Source organism: Cupressus sempervirens, chromosome 1 (genome assembly GCF_028749045.1).
Source record: "Cupressus sempervirens isolate cs-2001-9-10 chromosome 1, ASM2874904v1, whole genome shotgun sequence".
NCBI lineage: Eukaryota > Viridiplantae > Streptophyta > Pinopsida > Cupressales > Cupressaceae > Cupressus > Cupressus sempervirens.
In genome coordinates this window covers 204,348,767-204,371,147 of record NC_143118.1, presented here as the reverse complement: position 1 = coordinate 204,371,147, position 22,381 = coordinate 204,348,767, and the positions used below count along the sequence as shown (strand labels likewise).

At 33.9% G+C, this 22,381-nt stretch overlaps 1 pseudogene; it reads left to right on the top strand.

The window, feature by feature from the left end:
* The first annotated feature begins 598 nt into the window (after positions 1–598).
* The window catches only part of LOC149576834 (GDSL esterase/lipase EXL3-like), a 77,215-nt pseudogene continuing 55,432 nt past the window's right edge, over positions 599–22,381 (top strand).

Sequence of the window (22,381 nt, the reverse complement as noted above, 5' to 3'; positions counted from 1 at the left end):
GATTCTCTTGTAGCCAAAATGTTTCATGAGCTTGAGACCAGACCCATATTTCTCAGGAGTGATTGCTTGAGCTTTCTTTATTAAGTCTACTGGAGTCTCTTCTCTATAAAGCCATGTAGCAATGGCTCTATTTTTAGTTTCATCCTCTAAGGAAACTATAGCTTTGACAAAAGTACCATTATACTTAGTCTGAGGTGTCAGCATGAATGAATTCTTTACCTCTGAAGGTCTCCCATAATGACGAGGAGACTCTAGAAGAGATGTTAATGAAAACACTAGTTCAATATGATACTCTTCCATGCCAATTTCTTTCAGTTTGAATGACTGCTCAATTTTTTTTAGCTTATTTTCATGATAATTAGTGGATTCATAGTTAGCAGGAAAAAAAGTTTCAACAACTTTGAGCATATTATAGGTATAGCTAGTAGTGGCAAGAATAGTAACTTTGGAGCCATGAAATGGGAATTTGATGCATTCGTGATATGTGGATGGCACAGTGCACATCTCATGTATTCATGGCCATCCTAACAAAATTTTGTAAGCTAAGGGAATGTTGAGAACTTGATAGGTGACATAACTTTCTACAAGACCAACGCGAATGGGTAAGATCACAAGACCTAGAGACTTTCATTCCACTTCATCATATTCTTTGATGGTGATCTTGCATCGAGGATCACTAATGTTCTCAGAATAATTCAATTGTCTAAGTAGTGTAGTAGAGAGAATGTTTAGGCCAGCTCTATTATCGATGAGTACCTGACAAACACTTGTCTAATGGATCATAACCTTGTTGTGTAGAGGTTGATTGTGTAGGTGACTCAGTGAGTTATCATCCTTCTCAAAGAAGGTCATAAGATAAGGTGAGGTCAGGTGACCTACCATGGATTGAAATCACTCAAGATCAAGATCTTGAGGAAGATTTGCCTCAGTGAGGGCTTTGTCCAGAATCTGCCTGTGAGCAGGCGAGATTTTAAGTAGCTCAAAGATAGATATCTGAGCATTAGTTCATTTCACTTGATTGAGAACATTATAACTGGTTATTGTTGAGCTCATTATGAGTTTTGCACTTTTTCCAGATGGAGTAGCAAGAGCTTTGTCTTTATGTTGTTCAAGATTAGGAGTAGAAGGCATAGGGTCTTTGAGCACCAACTTGGCATGAGAGTGAGTAACAACATTAGCACAGTGTTGAGAAGGTGTGTTATCTGTTGTGTTGGAAGTAGGGCCGGTGTCTTGGGTTTGTCATTATCTTGTTTTCCCTTAATGGTAATGATGTCATAGTATTCAGGAATCCATAGGTTCAACCATGTTAATCATGTTGTCATAATTGGAATATGCATAGTTGACCTTGTTGTTGGGTTTTGGTTTTAAAGTCTCTCCTTTTTCATAGGCTGGGAAAGGCTCTTTGAATGCCTTGTGATCCGAGTTTTTATTATGTCCATCTACCACAAGTTCACTAGCATCAATCATGTCCTGGACTTTATGGTGCAAGTTTATGCAGTTGCTAGTTTTGTGTCCCTTATTTTGGTGATACTCATAGAATGAGGTTTCTTTCCACTATGGTGGACGTGGTTGTGGATCATAGGGATGAGGGTTGTCCATTGGTGAAATAAGCTTGTGTTGTAGCAATGTTTTGTAAACCACATCCAAAGGTTCACCCAAGGGTGTATACTCTCACTTAGGGCATGTGGCCCATGAGTTTCTTGATTTGTTCCCAGATGTCTTCAAAGGTACATGAACCTTGAAGTTGGACGCTATATTTGAAATTAGGTAGGAGATTATCAGTAAAGATGTCAAGCTTTTCTGTTTCCAAAAATTTGCATGAATACTTAGTGTAAAGTTGTCTCCACCATTGGAGGAATGCAAGAAAAGGTTCTCCAACTTTTTGCTTAAGGTTTCATAGATCTCAAATGTTGACAAGGTGTTGAATGTTATGATAATACTACTGGACAAATAAGTTGGCAATTTCATCAAATGTCTTGATACTGGGAGGTAAGTGTGAGAACCACTCCAAAGCTTGACCAACTAGGCTTCTAGGGAATAAATGCATGAGGTATGTATGATCGTGTATAAATTCCATAGACAAGGTGCCAAATTCCCACAAGTGATCTTGGGGATCAGTGGTGCCAAAGTACTTGTCGTACTTAGGTAGCTCTATGCTTCGTGGGAAAGGAGGCATGTTTATGCTCTTGTCAAATGGAAATGGACAAAGAGCAACTAATTTGTACATTTTTGCAGGTTTTTCTTTCTCATGCATCATCTGAGCTAATTGGTCTTGCATAACTTTCATTTGTTTTTGGAGTTTGGAAGTCTTGATTTCTTCTTCAAGTGTGATGATGGTTTCCACATTGAAATGAGAGGGCAACTTAGCTCCCTCTTGGGCAAGTTTGAGAAAGTACTTTTCTTTCTTTTCGTTGAGTAGGATTCCCATGACCTTTTGAAAGTTTTTGTCTCTTCAACATTTTGCTATGTCTTCAAGGAGTATTTCCACCTCTTTCTATTCCTCATTGGTTTCATGGTCTTTCTCTTTCTCTTTGTCATTCCTAGGTGGTTCTTGATGTCTATTGTGACTACCATGTTTAGGTTCATGATTAGTCATTCTAGGAATGTGTTCAATTTTAGTATGTTGTGTTTCGAAAGGTCCTTTGAAAAGGAAGTCAGACATCATGTTTGGAGCTACAGGAACTCTACCTATCTCAAGATCCTCTCGATACAAAGGATTCCTAGTTTGTTGTAGGTTTATGGAAAATGTTTGTTGAACTTGAGGTGACCTGATGGGTCAGGGAGATCGTGAAGATATCTCACTAGATGAATTGGATGCAAGATTTGTAACAAAAGGTAAGCAACCTTTTCCATGATTATGACCCCTAGCATGACCTTGCCTAAGTATAAGAGGATAAAACATGTTGTTGCTCCTTGTTGCAATAGTCATAGACAAGGACAAAAAGCAAGAACCTAGACAAGGACTGCACCAAAACTTAGTCTCAATAAGACAAGACAAAAATGTTGTATACTAAGGCATGAGTAGTCTGATTTGAAGGCTAGAATAGCCAAAGGTTATGACTAACATAACATGGAGTATGACAAGCACTAAAGAACAAGAATCCAGAGAACTAAAGGACAAGACTAGTCAAAATGTGGATCACAAATCTTTATTTAAGCTAAATGACACTATTCGAGACTATGTACAAATAGAGAAGAGAAAAATTAATGCAGGAAATAGATTGAATGTAGGTCGTAGATTGGTCAAATAAGCTAATTTGACAATTTCAAAGCAAGGTCTCATGTGGAGATTCTCTGTGAGCTGTGCAAGAAAGTTTACCAAGTCGTGCGGAGACTCAGAACAATAATTTAAATTCGCACAAAAACTTTATTTGGCTTGCGTGAAGAAGTGATAGAACCAACAAAGATAGTTGGCAAGATCTCGTGTGGGCATATGCAAGTTCTTGTGCAAAGACTAAACTAGCTCACCCAAAAATATGAATTATCACAGGAGGAAATGCAAGACTATGCACAAAAATTAGGACTAGATTGACAACAGTGTTGGATTTTGAAGAGATTTCTTGATTGTTTGCATAGATTGGACAAACTAGTTGGACTTATTTGTTGGATAGATAGCAAGGTTAACTCTAAAAATCATTTGAACAAATGTTTCAAGTTGGAATTAAGGAAAAGTGTTTGAACAAGATAGTGGGAAGCAAGCAATAGTCAAAAACAGTCTTGACGAGGACAAAGCAACTCGCCAGGATGAGGGAGTATTGACCTTTGTTTGTTGTAGATAACTTTGGACTTGTTGATGACTCAAGAAAAAAAACATGCTTTATCCCTAGAAATAGAAAATGGTGGAGAAGGCAAGACCTTTGTCCCACATCTTATGTGCATGTGTGTACCTCACACAGTCATGTCACCCCCTAGAGGGCACCCATGCTTTTGGTATATTCAAGGGAATCAATAATATATGATGAACGAGAACCTTGTGGTAGAGGATGAGTGCATATACCACCTTCAAATGTCTAGTAGCATGCTTATGGTGAGTTCTATAGGAGAGATTCTTCCCTCTCCTTGCACAAATATTATGTCTCCTTTCAGCGGTGAACTGAGTAGTCTCTAGCTAAAGGTGTTTACTTGGCTTTCATTTGAATTAATCCCTAATGGCTCTACAAGTGGAGTTGAGGCCAATAGTGCACACAAGCATCTGAAAGTGCACACTGCATGCTTAGCAAGCCAAGGGTCAGTGCCGACTAGTGCATTGATAGAGCCTCTCCTTGACATGCGATATCAAGAGTAAAGGAGAGGAAATTAATTAGGCCTTGGAGTCTTTCGCTCTACAAGGATTCTTTATTAGAGTGAGTTGGAATCTTTGACAAAAGGAGTGTGCTCACTTGGGTCATTCCTAGAGGTTGGATCACTCCGGTAGGTCCTCTAAAGGATTAACTTAGATTGGTGGTTCAAACACAAGGGTCAAAGTTTTTTATTTCCCTCAAGGGGAAAGAGCATACTCCTCTACCTTACTTTCTCACCCAAACACATAGAACAGGTTAATTACTGACTTAGCTTAATCAATCTAGACTCATTCTTCCCAAAAAATTTGATTCCCTTGAAAGGAACCATCATTTCATCATAGAAAGGAATTAGCACTAGAGAACCACTAAGCTACTTACCTTCTTTAGAATGCCATCTTTCAGAAGCATCTAGGTTTCTGATTCACCCTTGATCATGACCTCCAAGTGGTGAAGAGCATAATCTCCTATTCTTCTGTCTTGCACCCTAGGAAGTTCACAAGCCCTAATTAGACTATGTTTTGAAAGAAAGAAAGAAAACATATTGTTTTGTGGGTTTTAAGATTTGATCTTTGACAAACATATGTTTGACAATGTCCTACAAACACATAGTCAATTCATGTTTGGAGAGTTTGTATAAAGGAATCTTCGTTAAACATCCTGTAGAAAACTGTTATGTTGTAGAAAATTAGAAAAATTGAAATAAAAATGCTTTAGAGAAAATGTGTTAGTCAAATGGAAGCTTAACTATGGGAAAATTAACATTTAACTTTTTTTGTTCTTTTTTATACCCATAAAAAAGCTTAGAAAATGTCAAAACCCATGTGAAATCATGCATAGAACCACACAAAGAAATGCTCTATACCATGCAAAATTATGCATAGACTTGCATGAAGAAATGCTCTGTACCACGTGAAATCATGCATAGGTCTGCGCAAAATCTTTCACTAACCTATGTGAGAAAATGAGGTGTCGCGCAAAGACTTGCACAATGGGGCACTTTTTCACACAAGAAAGTGTATAGATTCATGCAAGACTCTTCAAATCTTCATGTGAAAATGAAATTTCTCGCATGAAAATTCAAGAATCTGTATAGAACAGTATAGACAAAATGCTAAAATGACAAAAAATATATAGATGAGACCAGATAAATTGATTTCCTTGACCCCATGGTGGGCACTAGAAATGTATATGTGGAATGTGGCCTCAAGTTTAAGACACACACTTCAACATAGTCATGTATGCGGATTCATCTTGAGATGAACATGAGATTGTTCACTCAAAACAGATCTAGCAAGGTGACCTATTGCCTTCTATCTAGAAGGATTTTGCCTGTTTATTATCCTCAAATTTGAGGTGTAGGCAACCAGATCCTCTAAGAATGAATTATTTAAGAATGTAACTGGTCTATGTGAGAATACAATGTAGTCTAAATATGTTGTGCAATTAAGCTAGGAACTTATAAAATAAACTAGATCAACCATATGCATTTTTAAAAACTATATGAGATTAAGCTAAGAATGTAAACATATGAGAATATGTGAGCTAAAATGAGTATGAAATGCAGTAGCAATTTGATATCAATAAAAAATCCATCATATTAATGAGGAATTGGGGGTTGCTTAAATAGAATTCCTAAAATCCTTCAACAATTGAGATCAACTTAGATCGACGGTCAGGATTGAAGCACAGTTACAGTCATAGTGGAAGATTCCAAATTTAGATGGAGTTAACTAGCTTAGATCCTGAGTGCAAGAAACAATGAACTTAGATAGACTTCAATGTGAGAGCAAGTGATTTGGATCACTTCTAATTTGATCAGTAGTTAACTAGGACTTTCTATTTTTAACCGAAGAGTGGAATTAGGAAAGATATTTAATTTAATAAAATGAGATATGACCTCATAAATACCTTTTCGATTTAATTAAATAATTTCATTCAATTAATTAGAATAGGAATATTTATTAAATTAAATAAATTTAATTCCTTAATACATTAGCCTTGGGTGATGATTTAATTTAATAAAGTATAAGTACTTTAGATTAAATTAAATTTAAATCAAATAGGTTCAATGCGACTAATATGAGTAAATACTATAGGAATTAAATAATAAGTATGATGAATGTAGACTAGGGTTCTCTGCATTTGACAATTAAGTCAAGTAGTGAATGTCAGAACAAGAATTTTCCTAATGAAATAAGACTCTAGGGTTGATCAGAATAAACCAAAATTGGTGATCTTAGAAATGAGCCAATTTTGGGGTATTACAGAAATAGTTGTAAGTAAAGTTCTTAGAACATTGCTTCTCATTTATGCAATTAGAGTTTTTGCAATTCAAGAAAGAAGATGTGAAGTAAATCATAAGATAAACTTAGAGGCCATAGTAGGATGATTGACTGCATTTGAGCTAGATATCTATGACAACTATGTTCCAGCTTCCAAGAACATTGAATTGGCATTTGAAGCCAAGCTTTCACTCAAAGATAAGGGCAAAAAGATAAAGGATTTTCAGTCAAAAAGTGAGAAAGAATCAAAATAGAGTTCTGACAGTGATCTTGAGGTGGTTGAAGCTCTACTTGCAAGAAAATATTCTAGAGACAAAGGGAAATACAAAGGTAAGGTTCCTCTAATTTTTTTTTCATGTGAGGAAATTGGTCATATTGCTACTAGGTACCCAAACAAGAAAAACAAGGATGAGAAGAAAGGTCACAAGTGTAATGGCAAGAATGACTTCAAATCATTCAAGGACAAAGTTAAGGAAACATGTTTCATGGCTAAAGATTCTAAGGATTCTGATAATAGTGAAGATGAATTTTTTTACATTGCTATGAAATATTAATTTGATAATGATGAGGAAGATAAGATGGCACTTATCTCTCATATGAGAAAAAATGATACATGGATCATAGACAATAGTTTCTCTCATCATATGATTGGTGACAAAACAAAGTTTGAACATTTTGAAGACTATGATGGTGGTAGGTTTGGTAATAATGAACCTTGTTGCATAAAAGGAAGAGGAAGAATCTCACTAACCAAAGAGCTTGTATGTGATAATGCCTATTGGGTTGAAGGACTAAAAGACAATATATTGAGTGTGGCACAACTAATCAATATTGGATTCAAGGTGGAATTCATGCATGGAAAGGTAAGACTGTTGGATGACAAAGGAAAGTTGATTAGATCAAGCATATAGACAAAAGGTAACTTGTTTTATCTTGAACTTGGTGAATGTTCATGTTGAAGAAAGTTGGTTATGGCACAAAAGTTTATGTCATGTAGATTTTGATAACCTAGTGAAGATAAGAAAATTTAGGAAAGTAAGAGGCATTCCTAGTAGAAACAAACCTAATGTTGGTTTATGCAAGAATTGTCAGATTGGTAAGATGGGAAAGACTAGCTTTAAAAGTAAAAATTATCAGTTTGAAGAAATTTTAGAAATTGTGCATACTAATTTGTGTGAACCTATTGGAATTGAGAGCTATACTAGAGAAAAATTCTTCATTCTTTTTGTTTATGACTACTCTAAAATGATGACTATCATGTATTTGAGAGAGAAATCAAAAGCATTTGAGAAGTTCAAATGGTATTTGGCCAGAGTAGAAAAGAAAATAGGGAAAATACTGAAATGTTTTAGATCAAATAGAGGTTGTGAATTCATCTCCCATGAATTCAACAACTTTTTCGTTGAAAGAGGAATCAAAAGATAGATATTGACACTTGAAACTCTCAAGCAAAATGGAATAGGTAAAAGGAGGAACAGATCTATCATGGCCTGTGCAAGGACTCTAATGATTGAAAAGAACATTGCTATAAAATACTAGAAGGAAGCTATCAACACTACAATTCATACCTTGAACCCAGTACAGTTGAAGAATGACTCATTCAAAACCCCCTATGAGTTATGGTATGGCTATAAACTCAATGTAAGTTACCTAAAAGTATTTGGAAGTAAATGTTACATTTTGAAAGAACCTAGAAAGGGTAAATTTGATGTGAGGGGTAATGAAGGTATATTTTTGGGATATTCTTGTAAAAGTAAGGCATATAGATGTTTGAATTTATCTACTCACAAAGCCATTAAAAGTGCACATGTGAAAGTTGATGAGTTTGCAAAAATGAATGAAGAAGAAAGCAAAAAGGAACCAAAAGATTACATGAGATTTGTTTTCATTGAACCTGATACAACGCCAAATACATCTATCAATTAGGAAACTTCTATTGATTCTTTAGTCACCGAGTTGCAAGAAGTTCAAACTGAGTTGTAGGAACCCAAGTCACATTCAAATACTATCAAGCTAATGGCTACCAAGTCTGAAGGACCGAAGCATTAGTCAGATCAACCAGAGCCAGAAATTGAAATTCAAAATGAAGATAGTGGAACTCAATCAAAAGGAAAGGAACTTGTATTGGCAAAATATGTTAGGAAACATCATGTACTAGATTAGATTATTGGAGACAAATCTAAAGGTACTATGACAAGAAGTAAGCTAAAAGGTACTTGTTTACTTACTAACTTTGAACCTAGAAATGTCAAAGATGCATTAGAAAATTAAAGTTGGATTGAGGCTATGAATGAAGAGATAGAGCAAACAAAGAATAACAAAACATGGACTCTTGTACCTAGGCCTAAAGACAAAAATGTGATTGGAACTAAGTGGGTATTCAGAAATAAGTTGAATGAAGATGGTAAGGTATCAAGAAACAAAGCTAGATTGGTATGTAAAGGCTACTCCCAAGAAAAAAGAATTGATTATGGAGAGACTTTTGCTCCTATTGCAAGACTAGAAGGTGTCAAGACCCTACTTGCATATGCTACATACAAAGGAATTAAGGTATATTAGATGGATGTCAAATCTGAATTTCTCAATGGTATTCTAGATGAAGAAGTCTACATTGAGAAACCTAAAGGTTTTTTTTGATCCAGACAAGAAGGATATGGTCTACAAATTACACAAAGTATTATATGGTCTGAAACAAGCCCCTAAAGCATGGTATGAAAGATTGCATAACTATCTTATTTATATTGGTTTTCAGAGAACTAATGATAACAATAGCTTGTATATCAAGGAAGGACTACATAAGAAGATTGCTTTGGCAGAAATACTTGTGGATGATACTTTGTTTATAGGAAATGATGATTTATGCAAAGATTTTTCAGAAAAAATGAACAAGAAATTTGAGATGTCAATGTTTGGTGAGATTAAATTCTTTTTTGGTCTTCAAGTTCAGCAGAGCAAGAATGACATCTACATTACTCAATCTAAGTACATCAAGGAGATACTCAAGAAATTTGATATGGAAGATTGTAAACTAGTTGGAACTCTCATGTGTACTAGATTAAAGCTAACCAAGGATGATGAATCAGAAGAGGTAGATCAGACCTTATATAGATCAATGATTGGAAAGTCACAGTATGTAGTTCATACAAGGTCTAATATTGCTCTTGCAATTGGTATTGTGGCAAGATTTTTAGCAAAACAAAGAGAAAATCACATGATAGCAATCAAGAGTATCTTGAGATACTTGAAAGGCACTAAAGATTATGGATTGTGATACAAATTTGGAGGTAATTTGGACTTGAAAGTGTTTACTAATGCTGATTGGGCAGGAAACATTGATGACAGAAAGAGTACAAGTGATGGAGCATTCTTTCTTGGAAAGAGGTTGGTTTCTTCGACAAGTAAAAAGCAAAATTGTACATCCCAATCTATAGTAGAAGAAAAGTATGTTGCTATAGTAGTGAAATGTTCTAATATTTTTTGGTTTAAATAGTTATTGGAAGGCATGAAGGTAGAGATTAAAGAACCAGTTGTTATGTTTTATGATAATACAAGTGCAATCAACATATCCAAGAACCCAATAATGCATTCCAAAACCAAGCACATAGCAATAAAGTATTACTTTGTCAAAGAATTGGTGTAGGATAAAGAGATCAGATTGGAATATGTCCATACAAAGGAATAGATTACTAACATATTCACCAAGCCATTACCTAAGGATGCATTCTTGTATCTAAGAGGTAAGCTAAGGGTCATTCCCCTATCTAAAGCTCACTAAAATGAATTTTTAGTGATGCATCAACAAGAACCAAGTTGAAGATCTATCATTTGATGCAACATAATCACGGAAACATTGCAAATGAATCAATACTCAAGGTACATTGTTACTCATTTGGTATGTGTTGTCTTTGGCATGTGTTGTCAAAGAGGGAGAGTGTACTGCCATATCTTTCCAAAATTTGAATTTGTTTGTGGAGAGTTTGTTGTTTAGAAAAGAAGCTATATAATTGCTTCACAGTGGGAGATAACTGCATTAGAGAAGTTTGTGGAATAAAATCTAAGAGGGGGAAATGTTCTATCAGAAAAAGACTTGTTTTCAAATTTCATTTGCTATGACATGTTGTGTTGCCATCAATGCCAAAGTGGGAGATTGTTGGATACAATTGTTCAATTGTGTGTTGTCTTTGATGTTACACAAAGGTCATATCAGTTATTAGATAGAGTCTACCGAGCTCAGTTGGTCAGCAAAGTAAATTCCAGAGTCTACCAAGCTTAGTTGGTTAGTAAAGCAAATTTCAAAGTCTACCGAGCATTCTTGAAAGCTACTATATGGAAATAGTTTCTACCAAGCTAACTTAGGTGTCAAAGGATTCTGAGGAAGAAGTCAATGTTAACTAAGCTCACAAGGTTAACAAAGGAAAGTTAGTATTTATCAAGTTCACTTGGTCTCCAAAGGATTTTGCAGAGTTCACAGTGTTTATCGAGCTTCAATTGGTTAACACTAGAAATCATTTTTGGAGCAGTGTTTATTGAGTAGGGTTGGTTAATGAAGGATTTCATTTTTTTGGGAAATAAAGTTTAATTATTTCATGTAATGATTATAGCTGACTGATGTAATGATTATTGATAATTGTAACTGGAGCCAACTTGACAATTTGTAAGGTATAAATAAAAGGTCAGGTTGTGAATTCTAAAGTGTAATAAGGGAGCATACAAATGTACTGATTGTGTGAAGAGGAAAGTGTGAGAAAATTTTGAAGAAGGATCAGATATCCTTGAGGAGCAGCAAAGTTGTATTTGATCAGAGAGAATCTAGTGAAGCAGAACAAAGATTTGTATCAACAATTCAATTGTATCTCATTTAGGTCAACTCATTGTTACTTTCTCACCATTGTAGCAGTGATTTCTAAATCTCTTAACAAAGTTGGTCTAACAGCCATTTTGTAAATCCTCTAATAAGGTGACAGTTCTATTAAATTTTTTTCAAGTCCTCTAGCAAGGCCACTCCTAGTAGGGTGATTAAATCCTTTAACATGGTCACACCTAATAGTGTGTTTTGTAACCTTTAACAGGGTTGGCTCCTAATAGGGCTCACTTTAGAAGAGTGAAAATCAATAGCTAGTTACTTGGTGGTTTTTCCCATATTGGGTTTCCACGTTAAATTTTTTGTCTCTTTTGTTCATGTTATTCTCTTTATGGTTACATGTTAATCACTGTGAATGTTTAAGATCAATTAAAGATAACATACATTGCATCTACCCAGTTACAACATTTTTCTATGTGTTTATAGAGTGACACCAGTAACTAGTTTTATAAGACATCTAAGGGATATGTGGATTTTTTTTTTGTGGTAACTGATTCACCCCCCCTCTTAGTTACTCCATCTATATTTCCAACACTAGTAGCATTCAATTGATGGATCAAGGGTTTGTGTGATTTTCCTAAAAATAAGGTACACAACTTTGGTGATCATGTGGTTCTTTTGCAAGATTTAGTTAACTTGCAAGAGAGCTCACATAGTGTGAAGTAAGTTCCTCAATGTATTTTCATATGTGAGGATTTCTCTTTTATTGTTCTCAAAATTTAGAATATCTAAAGGACTTTTGTAAGATTGAAGTGCAGCAATGCTTGTGATCTAATTAGAAAAATGGAGTTATAGAATTTAGCAGGGAAGCATAAGTGAATATTGTCTTGTTCCATGCTACCCATCCATGATTGTGGTTTATTTATTATTTTAAAGTTCTTTCTCATCATTTTAGGGAATTTTAAATAATGCACCTAACAGGAGGATATAGAAGATTAATCCAGAAGCCAATTGATTATTTGTGGTATGAGACGACTTCATTATTTTTATGATTTTGTTTTCATTTCATCTTTTCATTGAGTGGATCACTTTGAATTGATGGTTGTACTTGTAAATGACTACTATATAAGTTTGGCTTTGATCCTTTCATCTGCTAGATGGTTATTTGCTTTCTAGTTTTATAAGTTAGCTTGTATATATAGGTCTTACTATCCTTTAAAATAAAATGAGTTGTTTTCCTTCTGACATGATTTTCTCTCTTATTACTATTAGTGGTAATGTTTTGTAGGAATATCACCAAGTATGAGGACCCTACACAATAGTTGGTCACAATAGATCTTGATGAACTAGCTAAATGTAATAATGTAAATAATAATGTGTTGTGGCAAACATCAAACGAAAAATCAACTGAACTTGAAAAATTGTTAGCTTTAGAGGGAGAGCAGAGCCCATAGAATAATTTAGTTGAAGATTATAATGAAGAGAAATTGAAAAAAAATATGAAGGAAGTTAATCATGATGGTGGCTCTAAACCTTCATCGCATACTGCTCTTCAAATAAGGTTCACCCTTCCCACTTCATGCTATATAATAATAGCTATCTGTGAACTACTGAAAACATCAACATCAATATGTATTAGTAAAGTTATCATCCATTGATATGTTATTGCTTTATTTTGGGAGATTTGTGTGCATAATGTTGATTTGGATGTCATTGGTTTCTAGAATTGACTAGTTGCCATGCTTTTTTTTGCATTAATATGGGATTTTTGGTGGCAGACGACTTTTCACAAGACCTTGAATGATTGAGTGGTTGATTGATATTTCAAACTAATACCATTTTCTGTGGATATCAAGAGAAGAGCATTTGCAAACTATTCTACCAGTGCACATTTCTACAAAACATTATTTAGATAAATTGGAACATTTGTTAACATGATTCATATAAGTGAAGCATAGATCTGGATTGTTAGTTGCAGCTCATGATGAGCATTTACAAAGAGAAAATAGTTAGGGGCAATTCTTTTTGGGGACTACCTCTCATCGTTGAGTTGGTTATATACTCTAGTTTTACTTGTGCTTGTCAACATTAAAATGGTGTTGCAAAGAAAATATGTTCCAAACTCTAGCTTTTGGGCATGTCATTTACTTGACAATCTACGATACAATTTGGGCATTATATTGAGACTCCCTTTGAGCAGTTACCTCTTGCACAAAGGATTCTTAGTACTATATGTTGAGTATATTATCAATTTAATTGAAATTTGATACTTGCTACTTGCTTATATGTAGCCTAGGTTTGTGTCAAATTTAGATGCAACATTTTGTTTGATTACATTAATTTCCACATGTTCATTTTTTGGCTAATCAAACTTATTTTACAATAACAAGAGTATTTTAATGAGCATGCACAACATAACCATTAAAGAGCCTTAAGAATGTTTTTGATAGGCAAAATTGTCATGAGCTTGGAGTTTGGATCTTGAGATTTGAACATTCTTTCTTAAAACTATAGGCCTGTGGACCATGGTAAGTTTGATTTCTAGATCTGCAAATATTTATGTTTAGCCCTTGTTATATATTTAATGAAAAACATTGTTCCAAAACTACTCAATGTAGGATATTATAGTGGAATTAAAGCTAGGTTCCAGCCTATCAAGTTGTGGATGCACAAGGTGCTCAGAAGTATACACTAGAAGGAGATGCCATTCTGCCAACAGAATGGGGGTATCTTAGTACTGTGCTACTAAATTCATGGCACTATTAAGGGAACTCACTATAAGTGAGGCTCAGCTTGAGGAAACCATGGTCAAAGGGGAACAATGGCAAAAGCTCATGGAAGATACTTTGTGGATGTTGGCATTAGGGAGGCCAAATGGAGATCAAACCCATGATTCTCACACTTATTAACTAATTATATACATAGTGAATAATAAAGGAGGGAATTGAACCCTCCTTAAGGCTCACACTTGTTGAGGTCCACTTTAGCAATGGCCCTTCCTATGAAATTTCTATCTAAAACCTTTCTAATGAGATAATGTTTTATGAGCTCTTCAATAGTGGGATGGAGCATGAATCCATGAGGTAGTTGTGCATCACCCATATCATGACTGTAACTAAAGTTAAGAGCCTCTATTATTGAATTCTCTTCCTTATCACCCATATTCATTTCCTTTCCTATTCATAATTCACATGATGCATTCATTCTATTTATTTTTATTTTCTCAATATAGTTTATGCCAAATTACTATAATCATGTTCATACTTATGAAAACACATTGATCACTAAATTTTTTGGTTGACATAGTATTAGAGTAGCAGGAGGAGAAAAGGTATTCTCTATACCTTCTTACTCTATTTTCCATTTAATCGTTGACATAATATGTCAATTTTTGGTAACTAGACCTTAGGTTCAAAATTAAATATGAGGAGCCACACTTGTATATTTAATATTAATACCATTAATGTATAAGCAGAGGTAATATGATTTATTATGTTGAGATGTTTCTATTTCTAGACTCTAGATGTTATTTATGGGACTCATTTGCCATTATGAATCCAAAGTGATTGTGAAGAAAAACTTATCATAGATTCTTAAAAATTGGTTTAAAAATTTGTACCAGGATCAACTTATAGTTATGGGAAATATGTTCTGTTTAGAGCTTTACATACATAGGCAGTTTGATCTAAAAGGCTCATCTCAAGGTCAATCAACAGACAAAGTTAAAATTGATGAGACTACAACTCTCAAGGATCTAGATCTAGAGTTTGTGTTTTAGCTTGAGCCAAAATGGTGCCAAGGATTTCTAAAGCAAGTTTCTTAAGCCCTTGCTATAATTCTTTTGGGATGATATGCTTTTATATTTATTTGGCTATATATTGCAATCATGAAAATAAATCAATGTCAATTCAATGTACAAATTGCCACAACATTTCCTCGTGCCAACCTATTACTGGCGTGTGAAACATATTGTATTTTAAATTTAAAATTGTTTTCTATGGATCAAAAACATATTATCAAATTATGATACAAATCTTTCAAGACTACAAATGTCAAGTAAGAGTTGGCTTGCATTATTAGTCTAATGTAAAAAATTTCACAATCTTCTTCCATAAAAAATTGGTTAATGAACAAGAATTTATTATAGCATAACATGTATAATTTTGGGGTGTGCCAGTCAAAGATAAATATCATATTAGATGATACAATTGGCTGGTAACATCTGTGAAAGGCTTTAGATATTTATCACTATTTTGGAATTTATAATGTGAATATATTCCCCTTATTCATGTAGGTTATCTCTAATGCTTCAGCTAGTTGTAATTTGCCACTATTTATCTGTATTGATAAAATGTATTAATTAAAAACAAATCAAGTGTGATTGCAACTTTTTGGAAGCTAAGAGAATAATGGATTACAATCTTCTTCTCATGCCTCCTTGGTGCTTTGAGTGCCATCACTACATCCTTCTACTCCCGACATAGATCATACTCATGATTATAAAGCCACATATCCTACACATGACGAAGGCCCTGATGTGCATCATAGTGATAGAGGTACATATTCAATTTTTATTGAAAATTAATTATGTAATTATTAATAAAATTTTGCATCTTAAATTGCAATTGGTGTAACCTTTATGTGATAATTTCTAAGTATGGAGAATGTCATGGTAATGGAGTTGAGCATGATGTTAGTGTTGAGCATGTTGAGGTTGGGTCTGAACAAAATGTGCTAGATGATGTGGTCTTTATGTTGAAGATAGTCATGATGTGCCCATTAGCCTTCATAATCATGAGTAGCATCTATGCCGAGAGTAGAAGGATAGTCATGATGTGCCAATTTCCTCCAACATTAATATTTGTAACCTTCTTAGCCGTTGTTATTTGTAATCCCCAATATGTTGGGAAGGGAATCTGGTTGAGATGAATTTTGATCCAACCTTGTAGTTTTTTTTGGAGGTTCTTCTATCAAAATTCCTCCCCTTTTATAAAAGGAGGTATGCCTTCTTAAAGACCCTTATAAAGGGCATCTGTAATGTATACAGGACTCTGGTCCTAGGCTATATTAGGGGTTTTCTTTGCCTTGGTCTTTTTCCCCCAGTGCTTGCAGTTGAACAAGGAAAAACTTTTGTAAAATCTTTTGAAAATATAATATTAAGTTTTGATTACTATTGTGTATTAATGAATTTTATATCATATTAATGAATGTTATGTGATAGTATTGATCGAATGTTATAGTTCATAAATGGATGAATGAAATGAATGAAGTATGTAATTAGATGTTAATGGGGAATTTAGATTGATGTTAGGGTGGAGGGGGTGAGGCCAAATGAGTTTCCACCTTCATGTGGTTGGCCTTGTTAAGTAAAGAATATTATAGTATTCTTGAAACCAAGTCAAGCTCAAACTAACATACCAAGGAATCACAAAACCCAAATCCATCTATCTCTCATCTTCTCATCCCAATAAGTCATCTTTTCTACCAAGATAGTGCTGACAAATGATTCAACAATAATAGTTAGTGATGGAACGACTCAGGAGGCTGTTGAGAGAAGAGTTAATCAAATTAGGAGCATGATTGAGGTATGCCTTCTTGTTTTTGTGTGTGTGTGCTCTTCGGGCCTTAACACAAACTATTAGTCTTATGCTTTGTAATTAGAGCACTTTAGTTTTATTCTTTATTCTATTTCTCCTTTGTCTGCACCTAGTATCTCATCATTGTTAGCACTCTATCTTTTTTTGAGCATATCAATAAATTGGGAAAGAATAACTCATTAGATAATTGTGCTATTGTTAACCTAGCTTGTAGAATGTATTTGACACTTGAATATTTTCTTTATTTCCAAGTTTCTGAATAGGATTATGAGAAAGAAAAATTGAATGAAAGGATTGCTAAACTATCTAGGGGAGTTGCAATTATACAGGTGAAGTTATTGAAATGTGTCTAGTCTTCTGTAATGTTTCACTGTTAAATACTTCTCTAAGTAATAGATAAACTTTGTCAATGATAAACTCTTGACTAGTAAATCTTATAAATTGTAATGTCTCTCTCCTATTTCCAAAATTATTGCTGATATATTCTCCAAACAATTTATTTCTGATATAAATACTTAATTTTTTGATTTACCTATGGTTTGCTGGTGTACTTTGATTGTTGTGATTTTCTCAATATAGGCAATGCCACACAATATATTTATAGCTGAGCCACTTGTAAATGGATGTAATGCACTTCCAAATTTATTTAAATACCAAAGTGTGTGATAGAAAGTCTTATTATTTTTCTTCAGCAAGGTAAATATTAGAAAGCTTGCCTACCATAATAATGCCCAAGTTAGATTATAATTTCTAAGAACTGAAATATGACTAAACAATTCTCGATTCCACTTCACAAATGCATCATTTGATTTATAATCACTTGTAGCAATTAAAATACTATTTTTGATATAGATTTTTAGCATATTTCTCAATCCCCATCTTTAGTTATGTGCATCTCTTGTCTACCTATAAAGTTGGACTTTGCCCTTCGTTTGTTATGATTTTTGAGTTTGTGATATAAAGCCTATGATATGATAGGTGTTTCTTTGGTTAGTTATTTTTTATTATTGATGGTATTTTCCTTTTCTCTAATTTCTTCCAATCAATATTTATCTTTTCATGATTAGCCAAGGAACCCTATCACAAATATTTTCCTTATCTAATCCATTGAGTAAATATGTTTTCACCAATGGTTGTTTGTTCATAGATGTCTGATTATGATCACCGTGCAGCCTGAGGTTGTCATTCATGTAAAATATACCTTTTGTATACATGATATGGCCTCTGTAATTGTTGGCTAACTTAGATTGTAGTAGATAATATTTATTTACTTTGTAACTAGTTGCATATATTTCATTCATTAACATAGGCTTTATTGTGCCTATATCATTATGATAATAAATAAGCATGACCCAAGTTAGGTGATGGATGATAAGAAGTATGATTGATAGGTAGGAGCACAAATAGAGACAGAGTTGAAGGAAAAGAAGTAATGAGTGGAGGATGCTTTGAATGCTACAAAGGTATGGTAGTCTTCTTTGTAAATAACTTTGTCATTTGATACGAATGCGTAAAACTCCCATTCCAATTCCTATGCTAGCAAAAATTAACTATTAAGTCATTTGTGTATGGAATGAAAAAGTCTTTTATCTACTATTCTCCAATGGTGTAAAGAGGACTAATTCTTTTGTCTACTATCCTTTGATCATCCCTCGTAGAATGAAGATATAATTGAAGTTATATTAATTGTATTGGAGCAATTCACTAATTAATTTCTAGAAACAAGCAGTTTTTGAAGAAGGCATTGTTTTTGGTGGAGGGTGTGCTCTTTTGAGGCTTGTTGCAAAGGTTGATGCTATTAGAGATACACTTGAAAATGAGGAATAGAAGGTAGCTTAATTTTATGTTTTCTACATGAGCAAGTATGGTTGGCATGAAAGTGGCTTTATAATCCTTAATGGATATGTAGATAATGCTTTGTCATATAAGGCTTAGCTCTGCAATGTGTTTGTAACATTTGGCTCCAAAATTTGCTAGTTCTTTGGTGTCTGGAAATTGGTGCAGGTATTGTTAAATGAGCTTTGAGTTGCCCACTGAAACTAATTGCAAAGAATGCAAGAGTAAATGGACGTGTTATGGTTGAAAATGTTATTACAACTCCTGAGAAATTGTTGAATAGAATCAATTATATTTAAACTCAATTCTTTCACAACTATTCAATAGAATCTCACTGATTTAAGCTTTTTTTCTTGGGTATAATGTCTTGTTCAAGTTCATTGGAAATTAGCCTAAATGCAGACAGCTCTTTCTAGTCCTTATGAAGCCTATTGAATTTATGTAAATTGACATTGTGCCTGGGTGTACAATCTTATTCAATTTCACTAGATGTCATACTGGATGCGAATAGCTCTTTCTAGTCTTCATGGTAGTAAAATGATAGCCCTATCCTTGTATTTTTATAGGTCATTTCAAATGATAATCCCAATTATGGATACAATGTTGCTATAGGTGGTTATGAAGATTTGATGGCTACAAGAATTATTGATCCAACTAAGGTAAGATGGTATATTCATTTGATGTAATTTATTTTTATTTTTTCAATTTCTTAATCGGTGAAATGAATGCAAATTAGTGTCATTTAAGTCCTTGCAAATATGGTTTATTAGGATGTTCACTGATTGTGTATTTGCATAGTGCCTTTGTTATAAAGAAAGAAGGAAAATGCAAGCCTAAGTTGGATGCGATGCCAATTGTCTCAGGCTGTCTACCCTTCTGAATTATGATGTGTATAGTGCATAGGAAGGGATTATATTGTATCATATTGAAATTGAATGAATACCTATATCTATCATAATATGATAGGCAACTAGTTGCTTGCAAATTGTTAGGTTATTGTTTTTAGTTTCAATGGTTTATCATAAACCAAGTATCAATTAAAGCTTGGCTTGTTATTACTATAATTACTTTGTTGTTAATTGGTTTGAATAGTCATGTTTGAGTTTTTGTTATTAGATTTTTTTTTTGGATGGTAGAAAAGAGAACTATTGGAAAGAAAATGATTTCATATAAGAGAAAATAGTCTTCTTGAAATTATTTAACGTGTCACCAGTACAGATGTCAATATCCAGTGTTCAGATCCATAGCAAAACCACCACCTTTATTTTTTTTTAGATGGTATGTTTTAAAAATCTAATTCTTGTATTTAAACTCAAAAACTAGCTATAGTGGCTGAAATATTTTCCTTTTCATGTCATCAAACAAATTTGTATTCCTACTTGAAATGATATATTTGCTTCCCTTGTAGTATTGATCATGTGGATTTTTTTCTACAGCATCTGCACTGGGCATCAAAGAAGTAGTTCCAACATAACTGGATGATAGTCTCACCTCGAATGATTTGCTTATAGGAGTAAGCTTCACTTCAGCTAGCTCTAGCTATGATAATTTTACTACAGAGAGTGGGGTAGGCATAAATAAGTCTTTTTAAAGCATTTCCATTTAAGCATTAAAATGGTTACATTACTAGTGCGTGTAATTTGGGTAATTTTTTGTTTGGGCTGAGAGCTTTTATATTTTGTGGGGGTTGTGCAGAATGTGATAGCATTGTGGAAGCAAGTGCAATATTTTAGGGAATATATATCTCGAATAATAGTCATTGTTGGGGCAAAGCATGCTTCGAGTATTGTAAGAAATGCACTTTACTACTTGGCTGCAGGGAATGTTGATTGCGGTGTTAGTTATTACTTCAATATAGGAAATGTTAACAGTAATCGTGCTAGGATTTGTACAATGTTGGAGCCAGAAAGTTCATAGTAGCAGGGTTGTCCATCTTGGGATGTTCAGCTTTAGAAAGAACATTTCTTGCTATGGTACAGAGGCCATGCAATGTAAGAATAAATGATGCTTCACCCTACTTCAATAGAAATTGGGCACCTGTGCTCTCCAACTTGGAGAGCTTACTGCCATGATCAACTATTGTTTACTTAAACATCTATGACATTGTAGTGGATGTTGTTGCTTATCCCTTCAAATATGGTAAGTTTTAATGACACTATAATTTGATTTTTAAATTCAATTGTGTAAATATTTTTAGCATCATCATTTTTGATCAAATGAATTTGTGGTTTAGCATCAATGTTTTGGATCAAATGAATGTGTGGTTTAACATCAATGTTTTAGATCAAATGAATTTGTGGTAAGCATAATCTTGTAGCTACATTAAAATTAATCTATTTGAAAAGTAAATTTTTTGGTTTTCAATTTGATTGTGTATGGTATTTTTAGGATCAATGTTATGGATCACACTACAAGATCCATCACGAGGAGACAAGAATGCAAGAGTGAAGTGTAACAGATGATTTGGGGTAGGATGTGGAAGTGCTAGTGGTCCCATTGGGGGGAATTTACACATCAAGGCTCACATCAACCAATTGGAGGTATGGGATCTGGTTTCAAATTTGTTGGTCTTGAAAATCTAGCAAGCTAGACTTTAGTTGGAGGTCCACTGTCTCAAAATGGCTTATTGACTCAGGTAATCATGTATATTTGCTAGCTTTTTTTTGATAGGTAGGAAATACTAATAGTTGTAGAAAGCTGTGGGAAATGATTTTTGAGCATTTGACTGAAGTGTGTATTAATGTGTTATGGTAGTTGCCTAATCAAGGATTGAGTCAAAGCCTACGGGATGGAAAATTAAATCATATTATGGGATGTGGATGTCAGTAGCAAGGAAGACATTCTTTGGTTGTAGGCATCTAATGTTTATGGTAGTGAAATTGCAAATTCTATAGGTAGTTGCATCATAGGCTTCCAATCTTTTGCATGATTGCTCTATTTTGTTATCCCCACTTTCTTTAGGTTGAAATGCCTGTTTAATAGGTAATTGAATTATGGTATATGTCATGGTGCAAAGTGTGTTGTATTCATATTGTCTTTGATTTTGATTGACTTTTCATGCTAAACTGTCAAATGGTGGACTTTCTTACATAGTTACCATATCTGGTTAGTTTTAAATCAAATTCAACTTGATTCAGATTTTTTGTACTAGATAAATTTGTCCAATTCATCTTGGCTTTTCAATTCCTATACAAATTTTAGTGAATTCTTTCTTGGGTTCTAGATTTCCAATTTTTATGGATCTCCGAAATAAATCAATTTTTTGGACTAGGTAATTATGGTTTTTGAACATTGAATTGATCAAACCTGGTGATTTTGAACCTTTAATTTTTTAAACCTAGTACCTATTTTTTGTGAATTTTGATCTAAGTAATGTGGTATAGCTTTGTACCTACCCTAGCTTTTACACTTTCAAGAAAGAATTCAATGGTTTTCTTATAAGTGATTTATGCCTTGGGTACCTGGAGGTTCTTATAGCATGTCTAATTATTTCAGGCTTATGATGTTGCTTGATAAATATCATGATTATTCATGGTTCTATTTTCAGTTCCTTTATGTACTTTGATATTTGTAGCTCTTTGATTA